Source organism: Tachypleus tridentatus, chromosome 11, assembly GCF_004210375.1.
Source record: "Tachypleus tridentatus isolate NWPU-2018 chromosome 11, ASM421037v1, whole genome shotgun sequence".
Classification (NCBI taxonomy): domain Eukaryota; kingdom Metazoa; phylum Arthropoda; class Merostomata; order Xiphosura; family Limulidae; genus Tachypleus; species Tachypleus tridentatus.
This window is the reverse complement of record NC_134835.1, coordinates 67,099,299-67,125,055: the sequence shown is the minus strand read 5'-3', so window position 1 is coordinate 67,125,055 and position 25,757 is coordinate 67,099,299. Positions and strand designations below refer to the sequence as shown.

At 33.8% G+C, this 25,757-nt stretch overlaps 1 pseudogene across 1 annotated transcript; it reads right to left on the bottom strand.

The window, feature by feature from the left end:
• Positions 1-14,897: 14,897 nt before the first annotated feature.
• LOC143232364 (uncharacterized) lies at positions 14,898-16,065 on the bottom strand (annotated as a pseudogene). The gene has a single exon (XR_013017506.1). The product of XR_013017506.1 is annotated as an uncharacterized LOC143232364 (transcript).
• Between the last annotated feature and the right edge of the window lie 9,692 nt (positions 16,066-25,757).

The window sequence follows — 25,757 nt, the reverse complement described above, 5'->3', positions numbered from 1 at the left end:
TTAAGCAAGATACCTACAGAGATGAAATTATAAAATGGGAGTATAGGATAATAAAAACACAAATATACATTGATTAAATGCATTCATTCATTTTGTTCAGGCGTAAAGCTTTACATTAAGCTAAAATTTTAAAGCAGTGTTACTCGTATGAGTTGATGTTGTTGCCTGAACTGATTTGTAACAATAAGGTTATCTTACTGGTTCTTAAGTATAGATACCTGTTGTTGCTTTTAGTGTCTAAAGAACCTCAAATAGAATAGTTTGTAATGCATTTTGAACTCACTATTTTTACCATTTTTCATTGAAAATTTCACAAGTTTTTTTTTTTTTTCCAAGGGAATGTCAGCTCTCGTGTTAAGGCTCTATGATTATCCTCAAGCCACATACTCGCACAAAACTTAAATAGAGCGTTGTGGTAAATGTTATTGCAAGAGAGGCACATGTTAACTGAACTAATGTGGATACTGATGAGCGCCTAAAATCATACTTTGACCAGCACATACACGTTTAAAAATTACTTCTACAAGGTGTGGGTTTCAGATTCTAATCAAGTCCAACTTTTCAGTTATAGAGGTGTTATAATGTGAGGGTCAATCGTTTATTTTCGTTGGTAAAACAGTTGTCCAAGAGTGTAAAATATGATAATATGTTTTCTAGCATCACTTTAACTTGCTGCCTTTCCTTACCGTAAAACCTTTTAAAAACTTAATTTTCGTTCGATATAAAAAATGCATACTGTATCTGGAGCTGTCTTTGAATCACTAAAGACTATGATATAAAAAAATTATTCCATTTTTAGTGAGATTTTATTTAAAGAATTCAATGCACAACTACCTAGTAAGCACGGCTGCACATCGAAGAATCCCATGTTTGATACCTGATGTGACTGAACATGCTCCACACTTTCAGTTATACGTGCTTTACAAAAGTGACAGTCATACCTATTAGTTGATTCAAAGACTTATATAACTTCCTTGTGGTGGAACATTTGTAAAACATTTTGTAAACTGAAACACTAACACTGACTGGATGTTTCTCATCTAATCTGAAGTTCAAAAGTAGGAACAACTTTATATCTGAATCCCTTGGGTGTCTGACAGGGTTGTTTACACACACTCTCATAAGATGCCTTTCAAGTTCGGAATTCCACTTGCATTTTAAAATAACTGATAATTAACTGTCTCGGGAAATTTTATATAATATTACAATACAGATACATTAAAATACCTTGAACATTTGTTGTTTTAGGAACTTAACACAAACATTTCTTATTCATGATAAATTTGTAAAAAAACTAACACCAAATACCTCACGATCACGGACTGTTCCTGAAAAACAAAGAGCAAATAGTTCCTGAAGATGTGCAGTTTCCAAACAACTAACACCAAATATCTTCTAAACACGAACTGTTTCTAAACACTAACACCAACCATCTTCTGAACAAAAACTGTTTATAAAACACGAACACCAAGCATCTTCTTAACACGAACTGTTTATGAAACACTAACACCAACCATTTTCTGAACACGAACTATTTATAAAATATTAACACCAAACACCTTCTTAACACGAACTGTTTATAAAATATTAACACCAAACACCTTCTTATCACGAACTGTTTATAAAATATTAACACCAAACACCTTCTTAACACGAACTGTTTATGAAACACTAGCACCAATTATTTTCTGAACACGAACTTTTATAAAACACTAACACCAAGCATCTTCTAAACATGAACTGTTTATAAAACACTAACACCAACCATTTCCTGAACACAAACTATTTATAAAACACTAACACCAACCATTTCCTGAACACAAACTATTTATAAAACACTAACACCAACCATCTTCTGAACAAAAACTATTTATAAAATACTAACATCAAGCATCTTCTGAACATGAACTGTTTTTAAACACTAACATCAAGCGTATCCTGAAAATGCAGTTTACAAAACACTAACATATCAAGCATTTCCAAAATATGCGATGTTTTTAAAATACTAACATCTGTTTAACAAACATTTTCTGAAACACTAGCGTTAATAACAGTATAACACCTTTCGTTAAACAGATTCTTGTGAAGTATAAGCACAGTAGCAAATGTTCATTGAAATAATTCAACAGTATTTTTTAATATAACTGTGAATAAATATCAAACGTATAATCAAATTAATCTATTGGATCAGAGTATATATGCAATATGATTGTCCATTTGTCTATTTATAACCATCTTTTGTTATTCTATGCATTATTACAATAAAGAAAACTTCATTGCGTTTATTTTTAAGCAAATAAGAGTCATTATAGTGCATTGTTGGAAAAAGTATTTGGTTTTGATGCACCCAGCAAAATGGTCAACATTTTGTGGCTGGATTCCACCGTTCCTTATCATTTTATTGAGTATTTTTTGAGGGTTGGCATTTCTATAATAAATGTCAAAGAGAAGATGTTTAATTCAATTGAAATAAATTTGTGTGTTTGTTTTGAATTAAGCACAAAGCTACACAATGGGCTATCTGTGTTCTGCCCACCACGGGTATCGAAACCCGGGTTTTAGTATGTAAGTCCGTAGACATACCACTGTGCCACAGGGGGCGAAATAAATCTATTCGACATAGTTCAATAAAATTATACACGTATATAATACCAAAATTATATATATATATATATAAACTGAACAATATATACTTAAACAAGTTCCTCTCTTTATGTGTTTTATCCGTTCCAGCTCCTGTCTTTGAGATATTTATTTTTAATCAGTCAACGTAGGAAGTCTAGTTGTTTCGTAAAATTCCAGCAGAAAAAGTAACACTTTTGTTCTTAATAAATTCTTTTAATGTTGAACGTTTAGCATATAAGAAGGCTGATGGATTGATGTGTATATAGATATGAAACTTTAGGAGTTCAAATGTAAAAACATTTCATGCAGTGTACACTAGAAAATAAACATTTCTGAATACATACATGTTGATGATGAACTCTAAGCAGAGCTTTCGGCCCTATAAGTCTTTAATTGGCACAAAATAAGTTTTGTGGAGAATATATGAAATAACAAACGATTATGAAATTTGTCAAGATAGAAATACGAGTGGTTAAGCTTATATAAATTATTTCCTTTAAGATACAGGTCGCTTATTTAATTAAAATATTTCTATAAGTTTAATAGGTACTAAAGGTTCAACGGAAAATTCACTGACACGAAATCTTTCGAAGTAATTAGATCAAAATAATTTAATTAAATGGCGTTTTCTGGGAAACAACTTGCATTTATATCAAGTTATGTGTGTTTTATTCACCCAAGATAAAAAAAACACCATGTATTTACTATTTTCAACGCAACTGACACCTGGTGCGAAACGTGGGCTAAATAGTCAAGAGAGAGACCCCTAGGGCAAACACGTAGCCGTCCTATGTTATGAACAACGAGTCAGAGAAGTGTTAGCAAGTATCTACAGCTACAAGGTGTAATGGATATACTGTTACATACATTTATTTTAATATCTCATTTTGTTTCTGTTTGATGCATGTGACTTACATTATTGTATGTGTATTGCGCAAGTCTTGTATGTTCTCTAAATTTGTAGAAGGTTCTCTAGAGCAGGAATCAACGATATATAGTTTACGAAAACACTAGCATGTCTTCGAACATTATTGAACGAACATTCAAGAATCTTGCCTTAGAGTATATGACAGACGTGCCGAGAGACAGATTGTTTGTTTGTTTTGGAATTTCGCACACAGCTACTCGAGGGCTATCTGTGCTAGCCGTCCCTAATTTAGCAGTGTAAGACTAGAGGGAAGGCAGCTAGTCATCACCACCCACCGCCAACTCTTGGGCTACTATTTTACCAACGAATAGTGGGATTGACCGTCACATTATACGCCCCCACGGCTGGGAGGGCGAGCATGTTTAGCGCGACGCGGGCGCGAACCCGCGACCCTCGGATTACGAGTCGCACGCCTTACGCGCTCGGCCATGCCAGGCAGCCCGAGAGACAGAAAAGAATATTATTGGTTAGCTACAGTCACTATACTATAAGCCTCGGAAACTATAATTGTGGTTAATGCCTATTTATCAGAAGACTACAGAGCTTGACCAGGAACATTTATAGATTTCGAACATTACGAGGACATTATATATCTTCATCCGTAAAAAGTTAGCTCATAAACCGTGTGAGGGCCCGGCATGGCCAGGTGAGTTAAGTCGTTCTCCTCGTAATCTTAGGGTCGCGGGTTCGAATCTTCGTCGCACCAAACATATTTGCCCTTTCATCAGTGGGAGCGTTATAATGTGACGGCCAATCCCACTAGTCGTTGGTAAAAGAGTAGCCCAAGACTTGGCGGTGGGTGATGATGACTAGCTGCCTTCCATCTAGTCTTACACTGCTAAATTATGAACGGCTACCGCAGATAGCCATCGTGTAGCTTTGCGCGAAATTCAAAAAGACAACCAACAAACAAACGAATCGCGTGAGGCCAAACAACAGTGGAGGTAGCTAGCATTCCTGTCAAGTGAAGTGTACCTGAGTATTCGTGTGTGTTTTTCATATAGCAAGGCCACATCGGGCTATCTGTTAAATCCACCGTACCCGAGTATCAACATAAAAGTATCTTGCGCTTTGTGGTCCTGGATCATAGATAAAATATTCAATTCTAGACCAGATAGAAGACTCAGTATACTTTGTAACTTTGTAAAACACTTGTATATAAATCATTATTTGTAATAATCGTGATTATCAACTATATTATTATTTGTATACTAAAATATATTGAACTTAAGAAAGAAAATTGTGTGTATAAATTTCATGCATATTAAAATTTAATTAACTTCTAAATTAAAATTAAAATTTCCAACTATTTGAAATCTTAATATGTAACGCACGTAATATAATAAATCGAAATCTTTTCCGAGATAAATTATAACATGTAACAGTGGCTAATACATAACACAACCAAAGAAAAAAGTGCGAACTAGAATTGAGGGTGCGATCCCTGCTATTGAACTTAGCCTATTGTGCAGTTTCATACTAGAAACAACAATTCTTTAGTTTGAGAATCCTTGTAAAGCTTCTTTCTTCGATCTTAATCCGTTTTCAGGTGTTAGAAGAAAATACGCTGATGTGGCTGTAAATGTGATTGTTAGAATTTTCTGTTTTTAGATATTATTATTTTTTGTATTTAGGTTTCAGAAAGCGTTTAAAATTTATGAAAATACTCACGCTTATAAAATAAATATCAAGAAAAACTGAACTACACACACACACAATAATAGGAAAGTTTTTATAAGATGTACCAATGCGTATCAAAATATTTTTAGCGTATTTATTGTTTGAAAATAAGAAAATATATAACACAACCTTTCCTTTTCTTTTTCATTTGTATTTTTCTTGGAAGCTGACATATATACGTTACTGAAACCTTGATCTGCATAACTTGACGAATTAGTTTAATATAAAAACTTGCTACACGGGTTGCCTGCAGTGTCATACAGAGATAAATACATTAAATTATAGTGATAACAACGTCAACAGAACGATGGCACGAAATTCTGTTTTTATATCTTTGATAGCATCTAAATAAGCTTCAGCATGCAGGTAAAAGGTCAAATCTGATGAATGTTTATTCTGTTCTTCGGTGCAAACCTCGTTACGATTTGATGCAGTCCAGTTGATAATAAATGATGAGTTATAAATATCGATGAGAACCCCTATGTACCATAGGAATGTTGTTCTCTTCATACGTCACATTTTCGTTTACACGTATGTCGATTCGTATTATTACTCAGTTTTTAAGTCTTTTTTTTTGTGTGTTTCTTTTAAATAGTATCATCCATAGCATTGATTGGTGATAGTAATATGAACAAAATTTTATTACTCACAACACTAAAAACTGTTATATTTACAACTGTAGTTTACGTTGTTTATTAACACTGAGGACAGTACAAAAAATATTCACATACGAATGTAATGAATAGCTGTGTTTGAATAATTATCATTGTAAGTTGATATTGCAAGCGGATAATGTTTCAGGAACATGCTTCGTTTCGTTTCCCGCTTTTCGTAATCCTTAATTTTTATGTTAGCGCATGAGTAGCTGGTAAACGATCTTAACACAGAAAATTGGTAAATTTTTATACAACTATTGTTGAGTGCTCAGACTGAAAATGATGGTGTATCACCGGTGACGAGGAGTTGACTGTACATCAATAGATGAATGTAAATCGGAGGGAAGTTGTTTAGATAAACAAGACTTTTTAGTTTAGGTTTTTTTGTTGTTGTTTTTTTTAATTTCGCGCACAGTTATTCGAGGACTATCTGCGCTAGCCGTCCCTAACTTAACAGTGTAAGACTAGAGGGAATGCAGCTAATCATCACCACCCACCGCTAACTCTTGGGCTACTCTTTTACCAACGAATATTGGGACTGACTACACATTATAACGCCCCCACCGCTGAAAGTACGAGCATGCTTAGTGTGACGGGGATTCGAACACGTGATCCTCAGATAACGAGTCGAGCCCCTTCAACACCTTACTTAGTGAAAGAAAGCGTGAAGTTAGCCAGCGTATGAGTGATTAATCTTAACAAGCGATATTTTACAGTCAGTTTTACAGTTGAACACAGATAAGGAGTACAAGTTGTATTGTCAAAGATTGTTGTAAAGTAATTGAACACTTTACACAAAAATATAAACAATGCCACCACCAATATTGTGATTATCCCAATAATTACTGCTTAAACATATAAAATGTATGCTTTCGTGCAATTTGTTTTTCACTTCTTTAAACTCAATATGTAACAAACTAAAACGTAAAATTAGTCAACATAATGCAACATGTGGACTCCAACTGTAGTGAACGGTACAAAAATATGTCGGTAATTTGAGGGTCAAAGAAATGATCTTTGAATGATGGCATAACAGGTCAAAACACTTCCGAAATAAACATTCAAACTGTAAAAAAAATCCAGAAAAATAACACGAACATAAATATAAAATCAATGGATGATTATATCTTAAAATTGATAGATATATTTACTTTTCTTAAATTTTGCAACTTTCAAATTCATAAGTACGTAAGATAAAACAATAATATTGTAATAACTAAATTCTGTCAAAATATATTTATTTAACCATCATCTGTAATAGTTTTATTTCTTTCTGTTGAATAATATTATAATACAGTTATAACTTAAACATTAACAACGTCCTTGTCATATTTAATATCGTAGAACACTAGATTTTAAAATTAAAACAGAAAAAGCAGTTATTAAATATAACAACAGAAAATCATATTAATAAATGAGCTCCAGCCAAGCCCCATTAAAAGTAGAACTTCTCCACGAGAAAGAAAGGTTTAAAAATTCTACATGCGTGTTTCTATTTTAAAAAATATTGTTTACGTGTAATTGTTTATTCACATAGAACAAGGAACAACAAGCGTAGTCACGTGAATGTAAATATAAACAAATCAGTATCCATAATAAATTCAGCACGGTATATATATATACCACTTTACCAACAATACAAATCGTATGTAGCTCTGCAGCTAGTTAATTCAAAATGATTCTTTTAACAGTAACTTATCTTCCGTATGAGCAACTGTCCATCGACTTAAATCAAAAATAAAATAAATAAATATACGCTTATTACAGTGACACAGGCTGAATTTTGTTGGACAAGTGTAGCATTCAAAGAAATCAATGTGTACGTCTCGAGTAACCACCACCACCTGCCTTTGCTTCACACCTGCTAGACATTCCATAACTGTCTCGTAAAACAAAACTGATTAACAACAAATAAACAAAATAGTTGGCATAGCTCTATGTGTCAGATCATTAATTTTGTAACTTAATACAAGAAGAAAAAGGTTAATACTATCAAACTACTAATTCAAATAATATATTTATTATTTGTATGCGCACACATATATGTATGTCTGTGAAGTTCAGATATTGACCAGACAATTCATATTTGTACATGTGTGATTATAGCACAATTTCATGCTGATAATTAACTAACCAAAGGATTAGGTTAACAAACTGGCAATAGTATATAATTATTAGATTATTACAGCAGTGTATCAAGTAATTTTTGATCGACTACATGATAAAAATTAATTGTGGATACTTATATTAGAGATAATTCGCAGAAGCTAAAGTATTAAACTTTCTGTAAAATTGTAAATATGTTATTGCACAGTTATATTGTTAACAAGCTTACTTTGCAGTTCTGTATTTCTACAAGTTTTTAGAAGGTAGAAACAGATGATCGAAACGTTCAATAGGTGAGATTTTTATGTTTTAGGTAGATCGTTCATACCAATGAAAACGACCATAGTATTCCAGAAATACTTTACTTAAGCGAAACAACGTTTCACTTTTAAGACTTTGTTTTTGTTTTGTATTTTAATTTCGCGCAAAGCTACTCTAGGGCTATCTGCGTTAGCCGCCCCCAATTTAACAGTGTGAGGCAGCTATTCATCACCAACTCTTGGGCTACTCTTTTACCAAGGAATAGTGGGATTGATTGTCACTTTATAATGACCCACGGCTGATAGGGCGAGCATGTTTGGTGTGACTGGGATTCGAACCCGCGACCCTCGGATTACGAGTCGAATGCCTTAACCACCTGGCCATGCTGGGCCCTTTTAAGACTTCACCAGGGCTCTACAAAACAGATTTGTTCGGTACGACGTTTTGCAAGTCTCTTCTAGATGGGCTGGTGACCCAAGTTGATCCATGTTTCTTTGTTTTCCAATGCCATTAAGTACAAGAGATATCATCGTTTTCGAAGTTCTAAATCCCCGATCTAGATATGTCTTTATCATGGTGTACGAATATTTTACGTCGGAAGTGGTAATTAACTACCCTTTCGAGAAGCAATCAGTTTACTTACAAAACGCCAAACGTAGTTCTTATATATGTCTTTATACTGCAACTTTATAACGGGTATGATTATCAGGTGATTTACCGATTTTCGAATTCAAAGTTCATTTTAATAGCTCTCTGATTATAGATTTTAAATCTTCTTTAGAACCTGAGAAATAAATATGTACTAATGTTTCGAAACATAAAGGTAGGTGATTGAAAAGGTTAAAATATCAAATCATAATTTTGAAAAAGGTATAGAAGTTTTCTAAAGTATTTAACTATTTATCAGGGGAAGTAAACCAATAAACAGAACCCCACCACGCACACGAAGTGATTTATTCTCACAGTTACTATGTGCCCTCAGTTTTAAGGCCGGATAGTATCATATGATATCACACGGCTTCAAACCCAAGCTGTACCAAAGTACTAACCCGCGATTTGAAAATCGTTTGCTTGACATTTTTCATATCTATTTATATGTTATTTAATGACTGCTTAAACGCAATTTTCTAAATTCAGTGTTTAGCTTCTTTTCATGAACGCATAATACTAAAGCTCGTGAAATGAACCATGCATGTATATAAACCTAAATAAACCGAATTTGTAAAGATAACAGTTTCTACCAAGATCTGGAATTTATGTTGTTATATAACATCTTTTTTGATGAGATAGAACAAATTTTTGTGTTTGCAGAAACGTTTTTGAACATTTTAAATCTTGCAATTTGAATCGAGCATTGGATTGTATAAAATAACCTTAATTTATCGAAGATGGAAACAATAACTTAATTTTTTTTACTCGTTCATCGTAAATGTATAGATTGAGCTAAACCCTTATAAATATACCTTTTTATTTGTTTGTAGTTAATCACAAAGTTACACAATGAGTTATCTGTGTGTTGTCCACTACGGGTACAGAAATGTAATTCTTAGTGAAGTTCACAGACTTATTGCCGGGACAATGGGAAGACTATAATACTGCGCAGTAAAGCTAAAGTGTTCTGTTAGTTTTGTACAGCTTATCAAAACTGTCTCAAATCAAAGAGATTTCACTTTTTAATTCTCAATAACTTGAAATCTAGATTAAGTATTTGCTTTGATGACTTACATGCCGCCCTTCCTAATTTTGACTAGAGGGAGGTAAGTCAGTCAGAAACACCCTATCGTCCACCATTAAAGTATGGAATTGAATATCACACTTATTACGCACCCACAGCTTAAAGTGCGAGGAATATTTAGAAATACTGAATGGATTATAACTCGGCTTGCTAACACCAAAATACAGAGCTTACCATATTGGGCCTGCACTCTTGTACTAACTAAATGAGCTTAATGTTGATTTTTCTCACCCTTCCCTAACCATCATTTTAGTGTTTAGAACCAAAGTACCTTGAAGAAGCCTCAGAGCAACGAGTTAAGATCTCTTCTTTGACAAATTAACTAGTTGATAAAAACCTGTATCGTATGTTGATTTTAGTATTTACAAAACTTCTTTGACGGCCGAAGACAGTATGCTTTTACAGCAGATGTGAAATTAGGCCAAGAGAGTAACTGACATAAAAATAATGAAACACTTTCGTGTCTTTAACCTGTTTTCTAAACCTGAATAGAAACATCTGATCCATTTTTGAATTTTTACATGTAATTATGGTTGTGAAATATTAGGTGGATATTTTGTAAGTACCTGTGATCATGTTTCAGTTGCTAAATATTTCCCTGAATGGCCTAGGAGCAATCAATCACGAAAAAAAAAACCTTCAAATTACAGGGAAGATATTACGTATAACACATATTAGGTGCTCTTTACTTTGTAATACAGAAAGAGGAATGTACATTTGTATGTGTAAGTACTTACACACTAGCTATAATTGTTTTACACACAACTTTTCTACCGTGAGTTTCTCGCGTAACTTTTGAAAGTAGATGCAAAATTTCCATTTGAGTAAAATTCATCTATAATTATTATAAATTAAAAGAAGAACTATTATATACGTGCTAAGATGCTTAAAATAACTTGCATTTCAACTTAACCTCAAGTTACGTATAACAAAACTAGTAAATTTGCGAATTCCTTAAGACGGTCTTGTTATGTCTTTAGGTTCTCATAAGACGCTTGTAATCGAGTAACAACAAAACTCAGACGTGCCGCAGCTTCCTGTACTTTATTTAGAATAGCCTCGCACATACAAAATACTAAGTGCTGATTGGCTAATAATGTGACATACATAACATCTCCCTTTTTTTTTTTAACAATTAAGAGAATTAACTATTGTTACACAAATTTGGATTTACATATCTTATAGTTATAACATCAAAAGACATAATAAACTATGTTGTTATTAATGTCTATTTTGGTAATATGATAAATGTATTTTTCTTTTAATATGATAAGTGTAAATACACAGAAAATTAAATTTTTCTTTAACATTAAAAACTGGGCCCTTTTTTTTTTTACTAACTGCATAACACATTATATCAATCAGATATAACAACATAATAATATATAAAATGAAGTAAAAAAAATTCTACCAAATTACTACACAAATACAAGAGTATTTTAACTCTTACAAATACAAAAGTATTCTTTCTTATACAACTCTTATTCTCAATCATTAAGTATTACATTTTTCTTGTAACATTCTTGCTCATTTTAACAATTCACATAACAAAATCTTTTAGTTTTGTAGGAGCTTTAGAAATTCTACCTGTTCTTGTTACAATTTCACTCTTTTGAGCAGGAGTAATATTTTGCATTTTATTTCTATTTTTAGCATGTGTAATACTTTGTTTCAATTGTGGAGATTCACATATATGGCTAGCTCTGGGTGACCCTGATTGAGACATATTTTGTCTTGGGGGTGTTTTAGGGATATTTGGCACATTTTCTGGGACAGACTCTTCTGCAATCAAATCATCTTGTGATTTTCTTCTAAGATATCTCTGTCGAGCACTGTGATAGACATCATCTTCATTTGTTTGCAATAAATGTCTACGATTTCTACAAATCATCCTGCCTGCTGGTGTTTGTAATAAGTAGCTTCGGGGTTTCTCAGCTCAACCTAATAACTGAGCTGGCATCCACTTGTTTTCATGTCTGTATCTTACACATTTTTCAAGATCCAGTGGTGGCAGTGGTTTTGAATTCTGATCATATCTTGATTTACTTTTCTGTTTCTGCATGTCGATTTCTGACGTCACTTTATCACTTGTGGAATAAGCAACTTCTCATTTGTCTGTAACCTCGTTCTGGTTCTACAACTCATGCACCTTTTGGTGTATTTCGGTAGTCTAACAATACTAAATGCAGGTCTGATTTTTCTTTCAGAGATTTTATAACAAGTCTTTTTGCTGTCTGAATTGCGCATTCCGCCAGTCCATTTGCTTGTGGATATCGGGCACTGAATGTTTGGTGTTTAAATCCCTAGATCTGACTGAAATCTTTAAACCCTTTAGCATCATACTGTGGACCATTGTCTGAATACACAATCTGAGGTATGCCATGCGTAGCGAAAAGTTTCTTCAACTTCTGAACTGTTTGTTCGGATGTGATCTCTTTTTCATATTCATTGATCTCCAAATATCCACTGTAATGATCAACTACTACTAGATAATATGTTCCTTGGTTTTCAAATAAGTCTGTTGAAACATATTGCCATGGCAACGTTGGTGTAGGTGTGCTGATCATTGGTTCTTTTTGTTGTGCATTTCTCATTGTTTGACATGTGGTACATCTTGAGACAGTGTCTTCGATTTGTTTGTTCATTCCTTTCCAAAATAAAATGTCACGTGCAAGCTGCTTTGATCTCACAACTCCTTGATGGCTTTGATGTACGAGTTTCAGTATGTTATGTCTCATTGACCTTGGTATCATGACTCTCTCTCCTTTGAATAATATACCATCATATACTGTCAGCTCTTCTCGGAAATCCCAATATGGCCTTGCTTCTGGTGGTACCTCGTCTCGATTTTCGGGCCATCCTTTCACAATCTGTTCTTTGAGAATTCGATATTCTGTATCATTTTCTGTCGCGATCTTTAGCTCTTGTTGCTTTTCTTCGGTGAATGCAGACAACTTTGCGACTTCAGTTGCGAAAACTTGACAATCTCGCATATCATCTACCAGGCCAGGATATTCATCTTTCACTGGAAATCTGCTCAATGCATCTGCGATAGGTATGTCTTTACCTGGTTTTCCGACTAACCTGATGTTGTACAGCTGTAGTTTTAAAAGCATTTTCTGTAGTCGTAACGGAACTTGTCCCAATGGTTTGTCTTGAATACGGACCAATGGCAAATGATCTGTCTCCACTGTGATATCATTTTAGCCATATAACAAGTGATGAAATTTTCTGCAACCAAATACAACTGCTAATAGTTCTTTCTCTATTTGTGCATATGCTCTTTCTGTTTGTGTTAGTGTTTTAGATGCATAGACAACTGGTTGATTGTTTTGTAATATCACAACACCTAGTCCACCTTGTGATGCATCACATGACAATGTCAACGGTTCATTAAGTGCATAATATCTCAGAACTGGAGCTTGGCTGAGAGCAGTCTTGAGCTTTGAAAACGCCTCCTGCTGTGGTACATCAAAATAGAATCCATGCGTTTCTTCTGTCTTCTTCTTGACTACTTCTCGTCGTAGAGGTTCAGTTAAATCAGAATAATTAGGTATGTATTTGGACAGGTACATAGCCATTCCAAGCAGTGTTCTTACTTCGTCGCGATTGGTTGGAGTATGCATTTCATGTATTGCACGCACTTTTTTCATCAGAAACTTTGATGCCGTTGCCTGTGATCACATGACCTGTGTAGTCTACCTCTGGCTGGCCAAACAAACATTTTGATAGTCAAAATGTCACATCATTTTGTCTAGCGGTTTCCAACGTGTTGCGTAGCACTTTACAATGTTCAGGTAGTGTAACAGTATCGAGTAGCATATCGTCAAAAATGTTATTCACATGATCATGCTCCTGAAATATTTCTTCCATCGCTCTTTGGTACAATTCAGGACTCGACTTAATTCCCATCGGCAAACGTAAGTACATATAACGACTCCACGGAGTGTTAAAAGCGGTGAGTAACTGACTATTCTCATCGAGCTGTAGCTGATAGTATCCCATGTTCACATCTAGGACAGTAAAATACTTGCTTCCATTAATACGGGTAAGTACATCCTCTAGTGTATTGATAGGGTGGTATTCTCTCAGTAGTGCTTTATTAAGAAACTTAGGATCAATGCAAATTCTCACTGAGTTTCCGTCTTTCTTGTGTACAACATGTAGTTGACTACACCACGGTGTCGGTATACCAACTGGTACTTTCGAAATGATCCCTTGTGACTCTAAAAAAGTCTAACTGTACTTTGGTTCTGTCTCTCATCGCTACAGGAATCGGCCTAGCAGCCTGTGACACAGGGCCATCTTTGTAATCTGGGTCAATAGACAACGTACATTTTCCCGGTATTTTTCCTACTCTGTCTGTGGGAAATCTGTCTATACTGAAGCAAAATTTCACGAATACTCTGTGGCACTTTGTTTATATTAGGAACTTGGAGTCTGACTGAGTCTGGGTTTTAGTACACTTATTTGATTTATCAATCGAAGGGGGGGCGTACTTGTGTTGATTCATGAGGGGGGCTTTGAACAATGGGAATCTCGGGACCTGGAGGTAGCCTATGTTGTGAACTCCGATCATGCGAGTATTTACCTTGTACATAAGTACTAATTGCATTTACTTTTTTGTATTATCCCCAACTTAGTACTAGATTCACCTCCAAGAAGATTAGGTACATCACCATCAACAACTTCACAATCAATATCATACATTTTGCTTTTGTGAATAACAGTAAATGTAGTTTTTCCAACAGGTGTGATCTTATGATTACCAAATGCTTTTATGGTTATCTGTGACTTAGACAAAGATAATGAACAATGAGGTGCCATGCGATCAAATGACTGTTTACTCAATATATTACACTCTGCCTGTGTGTCTATTTTCATACGCACTGCACCTTTACCCTGTTCATATGGGGTACTTAATACTCAGACCAATGGAGTAAATATTCAAAGAATTCATACTTTCCTCTACATTACACATTTCATAACAATCATCATAATCATTGACATCTTGAAAATAATCATCACATGTGTTTACAAAATGTACATTTCTATTCTTATTTCTACACATGACAGCAAAGTGACCTCTTAATTTACAATAATTACAAGTTTTCTCTAATGCTGGGCATCTTTGTTGACTGTGATGTGGTAGTTTTCCACACCGAGTACAGTTCCTCTGTGGCGGTCTCCGTGTCGTGGCTCCTCTGTAGACCTGTGTGCCTCGTCTTTGCTGGTTTCTGGAACCTTGACTTCTGTGGCGACGACCTCTGCTTTGACCTCGACCTCGACGTACATAGTTTACATCGGTTACGGTACTTATGGATCCTTCGATTTCCTTCAGTGATTCTAGTTTCAGTTCATGGTGATGACATTTCTCTGTAATCTGTTTCAGTGTCAGATCCTCTGACCACAGTCTATCTCTTAATGCTCGATCACTGACGCCTACGCTGATTTGTTTACACAACTGTTGTTCGAGAGTATCACCATACTCACAGTTCTGTGCTATCTCTCTCTAAGTGCACTGATATACTGGGACACAGTCTCACCTGGTTGCTGCTTTCGGTCCTCAAACTTTTTCATGTACAACTTTGTTACCTTGGTTGGCTGAAAATAGTTGTCGAATTCTCTGATTACATGTTTATAGTTCTTCTGTTGAGCTTCTGTCAGTCCAAAATTGTCGAAAACTGTCGTGTATTTCGACCCGAGTGTGTACAACAATATAGACACTTTACGTTCTTCTGTTGCCTCTGATAACCCTGATGCCATGAAGAAAATCCGCAAATCTTGTTTGAGATTCTTCCATGCCGCATTCGTCTTGTCATTAAAAACAGGTGGCTTGAAACTTGCCTCCGCCATTTTTCTGGGTAGAACACGTGTGTTTCCGCGAGAATCGTATCTCGTACGATTAAGTCAATTTACAGTTTGTGAACGTAAAGTTTGTATTTATCTTGACTGTGTGTCGCTTCTAAGGCACAATTTAAATAAAACTTCCACTTCTGACAACCATGTTATGTCTTTAGGTTCTCATAAAACACTTGTAATCGAGTAACAACAAAATTCAGACGTGCCGCAGCTTCCTGTACTTTATTTAGAACAGCCTCGCACATACAAAATAGTAAGTGCTGATTGGCTAATAATGTCACATGCATAACAGGTCTTACCTAAACAATTCACACTAGTGAAGCATATTGAAGAAATATCTGATGTAAGTTATGTAAGTTTGGGATTGGCAGCGTACAACCAAGTGCTTAAAAATACACATATTAACAGCTTTGGTTAGTAAGGAGTTGTCTGTTGCCAAAACAATTTCTCCTATTACAGAACAAACAAGTATACGTCAATTGGTACACTAAAGAAGTAACAACTATCCGGAAAGTTGAAAAAGAATGCATGGAACCAAGAGGCTAAATATCATTGTGGTTCCTTTCAATGCAATTACTAATTTTGAAATTTATAAATAGTTTTCTTCTCACTCAATGATTAGCTTGCACACCTTTCAAGCTGAAGACCTGAATTCAAATCATGGCTGAGAAAAATAAAATTTTGTGTTAAAGTAAAAAAAACAAAAAACAAATGTATGTATAAATAAAGTACACATTTTATGAGTGCATTTTCCAGAATTACATCAAACAATAAATACATGCCAACAATATGTTTAAGTTCTACAGCTGTTAGTGAATTGAAACATTTTAATATTTCTGCTCAGCAAATTGATCTATAATGTCTTGGAAGTGTAAACTGTGAGTCATGTAAAGTTCAGTTACCCTTGGCCCATTTTGTATAAGCTTTATTGTAAAAAAGAAATAAGCTTTATCGTAAAAAAGAAACTTTCATCTTTGCAGTTTGCATCAGGTGATGTTAAATATAACAATGCAATTTTAACATTTGGAAAAGTTTCTTCAATTCCTTGGCGGTTGATATTTATAGAAGTTTATAGTAGACTTGTTCTGTTCTTGTTTGACATATACAAACTGACAGAACTGAAGGAATCCAATTGGAAAAACACTTTCTACATAATAATTTAAAACACACAAAATTTAAAATGCTTCTAGAATGTTAGTTTTGGACATACCTGAAAATTTTGTTAAATATCCAGATTTTGTGTGAAGGGTGTCACAAACTTGATGGTGTATAAGAACCATGTAAAGTTAATCCATCAGAGCACAAAATATTTCAGGCTGAAACATATCCTCAGCTAGCTAGTTAGTTTTTACATTTTTGATGTCATAAAATAATATTTCTCTCCAACTAACTCTTTGACTCTATGCTTCATTGTGTGTATGTTAAAAAGCTCTACTGTCATACATTTATAATAATCAAGATTATATCCTACTTCTTTTCTATTCCGTGGTTAGTGATTTGTAAAATGAAACAGCAGTATTCATTTCTATTTCAGCCTTTTCAAATTAAATATTTATTATACCAAAATTAGTTAAAAAGTATCCCAAACACATGTCATAATTACAATTTCCTGTTGTTCTATTATTGAAGCCACAATTGACCCTTCATCCCTTATATCATGATTTTGACTTTTTAGTAACAGTTCTGTGAAATGATTGTTTAATGTCAGCACGCTTGATATGAACAGTACTAATGCTATCTGCTCCTACAAATCTTCTTCTGGTGCTAGAATAGGTGATTTCAGTTGAAGATTTTGCTCTTGAGATATTTATCAGGAATTTCCTAATGATATGTTGAAGTTGAAAAGTGCTTGTAGAAATATAAAAACATTGATATAGTACTAATACAAAATTATGTAGTATAAGTTTTAACAAGTTTAAAAAAGTGGACAAAAATTCAGATACTGGGTTAACTTCTTTTATCTGAAGTTACAGATCAACATATTTTACAGTTATAACTTGGTCCACATCAATCAGAAATGCAGAGTTTTCAGTTATGCAACCATATAATAGTATAAATTTGATAAAAAATATTTCAATGGGTTTGCTTGTATGGTAATATTTAATGTTATGTGATCTATACACATGACATCAGACAACAGGCGTAGAGCCCACAGTAACTGAAATTAATTTGTTACCTTTACCTTTAAGACAAAACCTTTTGTCCCACAATCAGCTGAATTCATTGCACATTGTGGATAACAAATACAAAGTAATCTCTTTGCCTGCATTTTCAAATTTGGTTATATACTAAGCAGTAAAAGAGACAAATTCTGCAATTACTTCTATAATGCTGAAATAGTGCCACTGTAAAATGAATCAAATATTTCATTTTAACTATGAAATGCAATCCTTTTCCCATAAGAAATTTTAGTAATAATTCACTGCTGAACACATCAGCCTTTTCTCTCATGTCGAAATTTAACTACTGTGGGTTCAAAAATAATACAAGAAAACATGGCATATCTAGGCACAGTACCACTTTGTGTTCAGAAACTCCATGCTGAACATTTTTCCAATAGTTAAATCCTCCAGAGAAAATTCTGGTTGATGCAAAACACCCTTGCTATTTAAGTAAATCACATGACTTAAGAGTTAGAAGATAAAGAGCCTCCTCCCCTCCCACTAGCACAGCAGTATATCTGTGGCCTTACAATGCTGGAATCTGTGTTTCAATACCTGTCGTGCCTAAAGATTAAACATAAATTTTACAACTTTAAAACAATTTAAATAAAAAATTAGAAAACTAGATAGGAATGGATGGGATAACATTACAACACTTGGTAGCTTTTAACATAATGCAACCTCAAAGAGGATGTAGCCATCATTCTTACCACTCCTACTTAGTGTGTTTTAGGTAATTAAGTAAATTTTCAAACTAAATGAAAGGTGTATATACCTAAGTTTCTATGTTGTAAACTTTGTTTCAGAAACGAAGTACAGAGCCATGTACACAATCAAATTATGTAACCCTAATGAAATGCATAACATCATATGGGGTTGTTTGATTTCAGAAGTGAGACAAGAAGCTCCAATAGTGATACTCTGGTTATGGGATACATTATAGTTATCTAACTAGTAAAGGGTTGGACCAAAAGAATAGTGTCAAAACTGCTGATTTTTTAAAAATTTGTTGATAAAATATGATTAAAGTATATAATTAATTAACAGTTTAAAGTAAAATACATGATATGAATGGTCAAATGAAGTTGCACTGTGTCCAAAACCACAAAGTTTTGAAATCTTAACCCAGCCATTCCTAACTTGTTTCCTTACTATTTGGGGATCTTATCACTACTTCCTACATTTTTGTACTTGAAAAGTTTTTACACTTGTTTCATAGGTTTTAGGTACTAAGTCTTAAGAATGAATGTTCTTTTTTGTATCTTTTCTTAAAGCTATTCTTAAAATTTCATAGTTTTGTTATAGTTTTTCTTCCATTTAGTCAGGATGACAACCTCCTCTTTGGTTGGATTAATGGCTAAGGCTTGTTTTGCATATTCAGCATTACTGTTTCTAAATCTCTATTCTTGCAGTAATGCTCTCTTCACTGGGACAAAGAATTTTCAATGATATCAATATAAGAGTTTCTCCTTTTCTTTAGTTTTGTTCCCTTAAAAGGCATATTTCAAAACTTGCACATTTTCAATACAATCTCAAATGGCAATACATTATTACATTTAGTTTGAAAACAAAGCAAGGATAAATTATAAAACTTATCACTCTTGTTTTCAGTCTAGGTCACTTGACCAAAGCCATGTCACACTTCATCAGTAATAGCATTCGTTCTCATATAGTACACTCATGTCTTAAGCCCAACTACTATGATATGTCTGCATAGGATCTCTTCACTGCCTCTAAGTTTTTTTTTAAACTAATTTCCTGAGAGATTAAATCAGGTAAGTCCAATACATAACAGGAGGTTTGGCAATATATACTGCAAAGTAGAAACAAGTTATGTTAAAACTAATTGAGCATATGCTAAGAAATAAACGAGCTGGACACAATGTATAATACATAATGAAACAATCTTTATTCAAAATACACAAAACAAAGCTATGCCACTAACTGTAATTTTGAGCATTGACAGAAATCTTTAACATGTGTTTACACAGAGCTGTAAGGTATTTATTATTATACTACTAAAGGAAGATACTTTACTTTAAATATGTTTGTTTTGTTTGATTGTTTGGAATTAGGTGTAAAGCTACACAATGGGCTATCTGTGGTCTGACCACCATGGGTATCATACTGCTGTGCCACTAGGTGGCATTTTAATTAAGCTTTACAAGTAGTTCCTTGTTGCTTTATTCCCTAGTGCAACTTGCACTTCCCACATGGCTACCACCCACTATTCCCATTCAAATATAAGAGAGGCTATAACCTCAAGAGATATTACTTGACTTACAGTTAGTGGACACAGCTGTCAACTTTCTCACTCAAAATGCAGCTTTACAGCTATATCCACCAGTGGCAGACCATAAATAATCCCCACAGAATGACAAAGAACAGAGATAGCTAAAGCAAACAGCTATACAACTTTCTTGACCATGTGTTACGTTAAAACTGTTGAAAAAAAAGTTCACATTAAAATAACAAAGCTAAAAATGAATGGAGAGCTTGCATACCACACTTTCACATCCTGACCACAATACCACAGTGCCATGATACTTGTGGAACTTGTTCTCAACATCGTGGTTGTCACTCTCTCTACTATTCCCTCAGTGACAGGCACTCTCCTTCAGTTCTACACAACTTTACATATATACATTTGGATTGTAGCATACGTAAGATATAATATTTGAAATTATTATTTTAGAATTAAAATTGAATTTGAAGTGACATTTATTTCTTTTGTAACATTCTTCTCTCTTCCTTACACTGTGCACTTATGAGAATATTTGAGCACAAAATGTATTGTGTGACCCACCTACACAACAAAGATAACCAAGTACGAGAAAATACTATGAAAAGTAAGATTATATGACAACATACATTGCTAATGGAAAGAAGTACACTGAAAGAACTTATCAAGCTAAATATTGAAAAAAACACACAAAAGAACAGGAGAAACAGTACGGAACTTGGTAAGATAATATATTTTAATTATGCTTTACAAGTAGTTCATTAAATGTGTAAGCAACAAGGTTTACTCGTTTCTCTCTTTTCGTTTCTTAAGAAATTAAGTTTATACATAGAAACTGCTAAAATAAAGTAGCATACAATGCTGGTCAAAATCTTAAGGCCAATGAGCAAAAATAAAAAATATGCATTTTGCGTTGTTAGACTCGACCACTTATTTGAGTAGATCTTCGAAAGATGACAATAAGAAAAGGTAAAATAAAAATAAACAACTTTTTAGCATTTAATAGTGAAAATGTGAACACTATGGAATTAGCCTAAATACTAGCTGGTCAAAAGTTAAAAGACCATACTGAAACGAAGCGTTAATCGGTAAACACGTAACGAAATGTAGTCATTTGTGTTCAAGCATTAGCATTGTCAACACATCCCACTGACATCTTGTGTTACATTGGGTAAAAACATAGCAAAGGCTAAAAAGTTGACAGAGTTTGAACGTGGCAAAATTGTCGAGCTGCAAAAGCAAGGTCTCTTTCAACGTGCCATTGCTGGTAAGATTGGGCGTAGCAAAACTGCTGTTGCAAGTTTCTTAAAAGACCCTGAGGGATACGGAACGAGAATTTCAAGTGGTCGGCCCAAGAAAATTTCGCCGGCGTTGAGCAGGAAGATTTGATGGGTTGTCCGGCAAGACACCAGCCGATCGTCGAACCAAATTAAGGTCCTTACGGACGCAGAATGCAGCTCAAGAACAATAAGACGGCATCTCCGAGAGAAAGGCTTTAAAAACCATAAACGTCTTCAAAGGACACGCCTCCTTCCACACCACGAAACAGCTTGGTTAAACTTTGCTGAGAAGCACCAAACATAGGATGTAGAAAAGTGGAAAAAGAATTTGTTCTCTGATGAGAAAAATTCAACTTGGATGGTCCAGATGGCTTCCAACGTTACTGGCCCGATAAGAATATCCCACCAGAGACATTTTCTACACAACACAGTGGAGAAGGTTTCATCATGATTTGGAGTGCTTTCTCCTTCCATGGAACAATAGAGCTTCAGGTTATACAGGGACGTCAAAAAGCAGCTGGCTACATTGGCATGTTGAAGAGAGAATTCTTACTGACTGAAGGCCCTCGATGATGTGAAAATGACTGGATCTATTAGCAGGACAATGCTGCAATCCACAATGCCTGCAGGACAAAGGACTTTTTCATGGCGAATAACGTGATTCTTTTGGACCATTCAGCGTATTCCCCCAAACTTAACCCCATTGAAAATGTTTGGGGGTGGATGGCAAGGAAAGTCTATAGAAATGGACGTCAATTCCAAACAGTGCATGATCTTCGTGAAGCCATCTTCACCACTTGGAATAACATTCCAGCCAGCCTTCTGCAAAGCTTAAATCGACCATGCCAAAGTAAATGTTTCAGTTATTCGGCCGTGACGGCCGTGCAACTCACTACTGAGATCTCTTTTTGGGCATTTCCTACCCTGTTTAGAACTTCTTTTTTGTATGGTCTTAAACTTTTGACCAGCTAGTATTTAGGCTAATTCCATAGTGTTCACATTTTCCTTATTAAAATTATTAATTTTCCGTATTAAAATGCTAAAACGTTTTTTTTTATTTTTAGTTTCCCTTTTCTCATTTTCATCTTTCGAAGCTCTACTCAAATTAGTCGTTGAGTCTAACAACGCAAAATACATATTTTTTCATTGTGTTCATTGGCGTTTAGATTTTGGTCAGCAGTGTATATACTTTCATCACACTTTTCTTCAATGTGTTTTGAGGAGGAAGAAGCAACTTGGCCACCAATATCTGCTTTTTCACACTGGAAATCAGAACAAAAACTACTAAATATATTTATCATTTTTTAATTGCTCTATTTTCAAAAGTACTATCAGAAAAAAAGCCATTTCTTTGCAGTCAACATAAATATTTAACGTGTTTATACAGAGCTGTAAAACAATAGGTGTATTACATAAAATAAAACTAAGTAATTAATAAATATTTGTGGAAATGAACTACTCTGCACTTTGATAAAAGTGAGTTGTGAGATAACTTGGATGCAGATACAAATATTTTGTTCATTAACATTTACAAGCTCACATCCAAAATGTATAACATATAAGCAAGTAGATATCGTTAGAAAACAATAACTGAAGTAAAGCTTATTTAAAATGAGATTCTTATAGAGTTGGCAAAAAAAACAGTACAAGCAGAAGAGCCAAAAATAATACTCCTTAAAGCAGTTTTAAAACATATCAACTGTCTAAGAAGTCTCTCTGAAATAATTTGAAGGTTGACTTACCATTCTTAAGTTATTGCAAGTAATTATATAATCGTTATTTGTAACATTCCACAAGGGCACATTTGTAAATTGTACCAACACATGAGCACAATGATATTCGAAAATTCTTGTTGTTAAAGTTTTACTTATTTCTCAAGTATAAGAATCTGACAATTATAATATGGAGCAGTATATATAATAATAATTTCATTAATATAATAGATTTTGACTTTGGGATCAAGTTACAATTTTTTTCAAATACTTAAAATTTAAAAATAATTACTATAACCAATTGGCGCAACCAAAACATAAGGGCATTTTAAAAGAATGTCTTTAGCTGGTGTGGCTTAGTTTATGTTCTAAACTTGGGTATTTGAAACATAAAACTTCAGCTGGACTTGATGTCTTCCCAATGAGTTGTGTTACTTTCTTTCTACAATAACAGGTAGACTCATAAATATTTTTATTAGTTTTCCATTGCTTGTAATCTACTATTGACAAAATTTAAGACAACTACGGCACATACTATGGCAGAAGTTAAATATAAATTAATGTATGTAATGTGAATGCATTTTCTACAAACGTAATGCACAATTAAACCACCCTATAGCAGAGTACATTAATATCTTTATTTACAACCTTCTAGCAAATCCTTTTAAGAGGTTTCTGTACTAGACATTCTGGAAGAACAGTATCTATGTGCTCAGTTTTGAACTACAGAAGTTTTACTTTAGAAATGAATGTATATATTCACAAGATTGACCACAGATACCTCTATTATTTTTACACCTGATTGACTTGCTGAATAACTTAAGCCATTTTTGATAAATTACTTTCATATTATATCATCATGCATGGAGATAGAGATTTAAGAAACCCTAGTTTTCATGTTCATTATTTAAGAGTACTTACTTGATAATGGTTGTGACTTAACACTCCAAGAAAAATAGAGGAAATTCAAATTTTAAAAAGTAATTTCATACAACTCTCAAACTCTCTAGAACTGCTATGTTGCTTGTTAAATCCAATTGTTTATAGATTTGATGTTGGTCTACCAAAGTTATCAAATTTGAATTAGTTATTGTTTTCACACTTCACCAGAGAGGCCCATAACACATTTGGTGGTTTCAACAGACTCTTTTCAATGTGAATAAAATGGATCGTTTAACTACAAAATACCCAAAAATTACAAGCAACTAGAAAAAGATAGCATATGATCTTAAACTTCCTGTTCTATTATTTCTTTAAAAAATACAACTTTATAAAAATAATATGTATCTTGAATTGACTATGAACTCACCTACATCTAAATCAATGGCTATTGTGAATTAAAATTACTGAGGTGCTACATTGCTTATGGGTCAATAATATTACTGATCAAAATATCCACAATAGCATTCGAGTCACACACAAAACAATTTAAACAAAAATACTATCAATATTGCTGTCTATTTCATTAATTACAACAGGGATCCCTTTGTGTTTTAAACAGAAAATAGAAGAATTTACTCAGTTTTGTATCTCATTATTTACAACGTTTGGGATCATAAACACAAAAATATTCAATATGATGCAATATGTGTGAGCCTCACTGTTAGAGAATGGTATGAAATACATTCTTTGTCTGAGTTTTGAAATTTTACTTTGAAAAATATTTTCTAATAGAAATAAAAGTACATTTTTCAAAAGGTTTGAGAATTCTCACTGAAAATCTTCAAGCTGTAAAACACTTGGAGTTGCTTCATAAAATAAAAATATCTCACATTAGCAATGGAACAACATGATACTGTAAATGTTACTGGAAGAAATCCTCCTCCTCTTCAATGGTAATAATGGAAGAGTTGACCTAAACAAAAGACTTCATTTACAAATATTTTTACAGGAACTGATACATTATCACTAAGCAACTGGACTTGTCAAATTTAGACAACTCAGACAAACTTGAAAAAATACAACCTTTCCAAATACAGCAAACTACAACTAGATGAAAAATTTGCTAAGAAGAGAATGATTCCAATAACCTTACATTTATTTCAAAATTTCTGCTTTAGTAAAGAAACGAGATATAATATCAGTAACCAGACTCAGGCCATCAGAACACGAGATGGTAATTCAAGGAAGCATTAGGGTGCTTAAGGCACAAATAAAATTATTGATAAAAAACGTAAAAGATATTGTGAAGTAAAGAACGAAATTATATTTATTACATTTGTTTACCTGTTGTAGTGCTCCACAGTATGTAATACAAACAGATCTCCACTGAAACAACTCAATAGTAATTTTTCAAACATAATGATGAGTAAATATAAAATTTGAAACCAATATACTCCCTTAGATGACAGCTTATATACCATATGATTGTCTAGTGGGTTGTTTGCAACCATCTCTTGTCATTCCATGTGTTATTTTAATATAGAAAAATTCCATTGCATTTGTTTTTATGCAAAGGTGACTGATTGTAATGCAATGTTGACAACACAATTGTGTTTTTTTCATGAA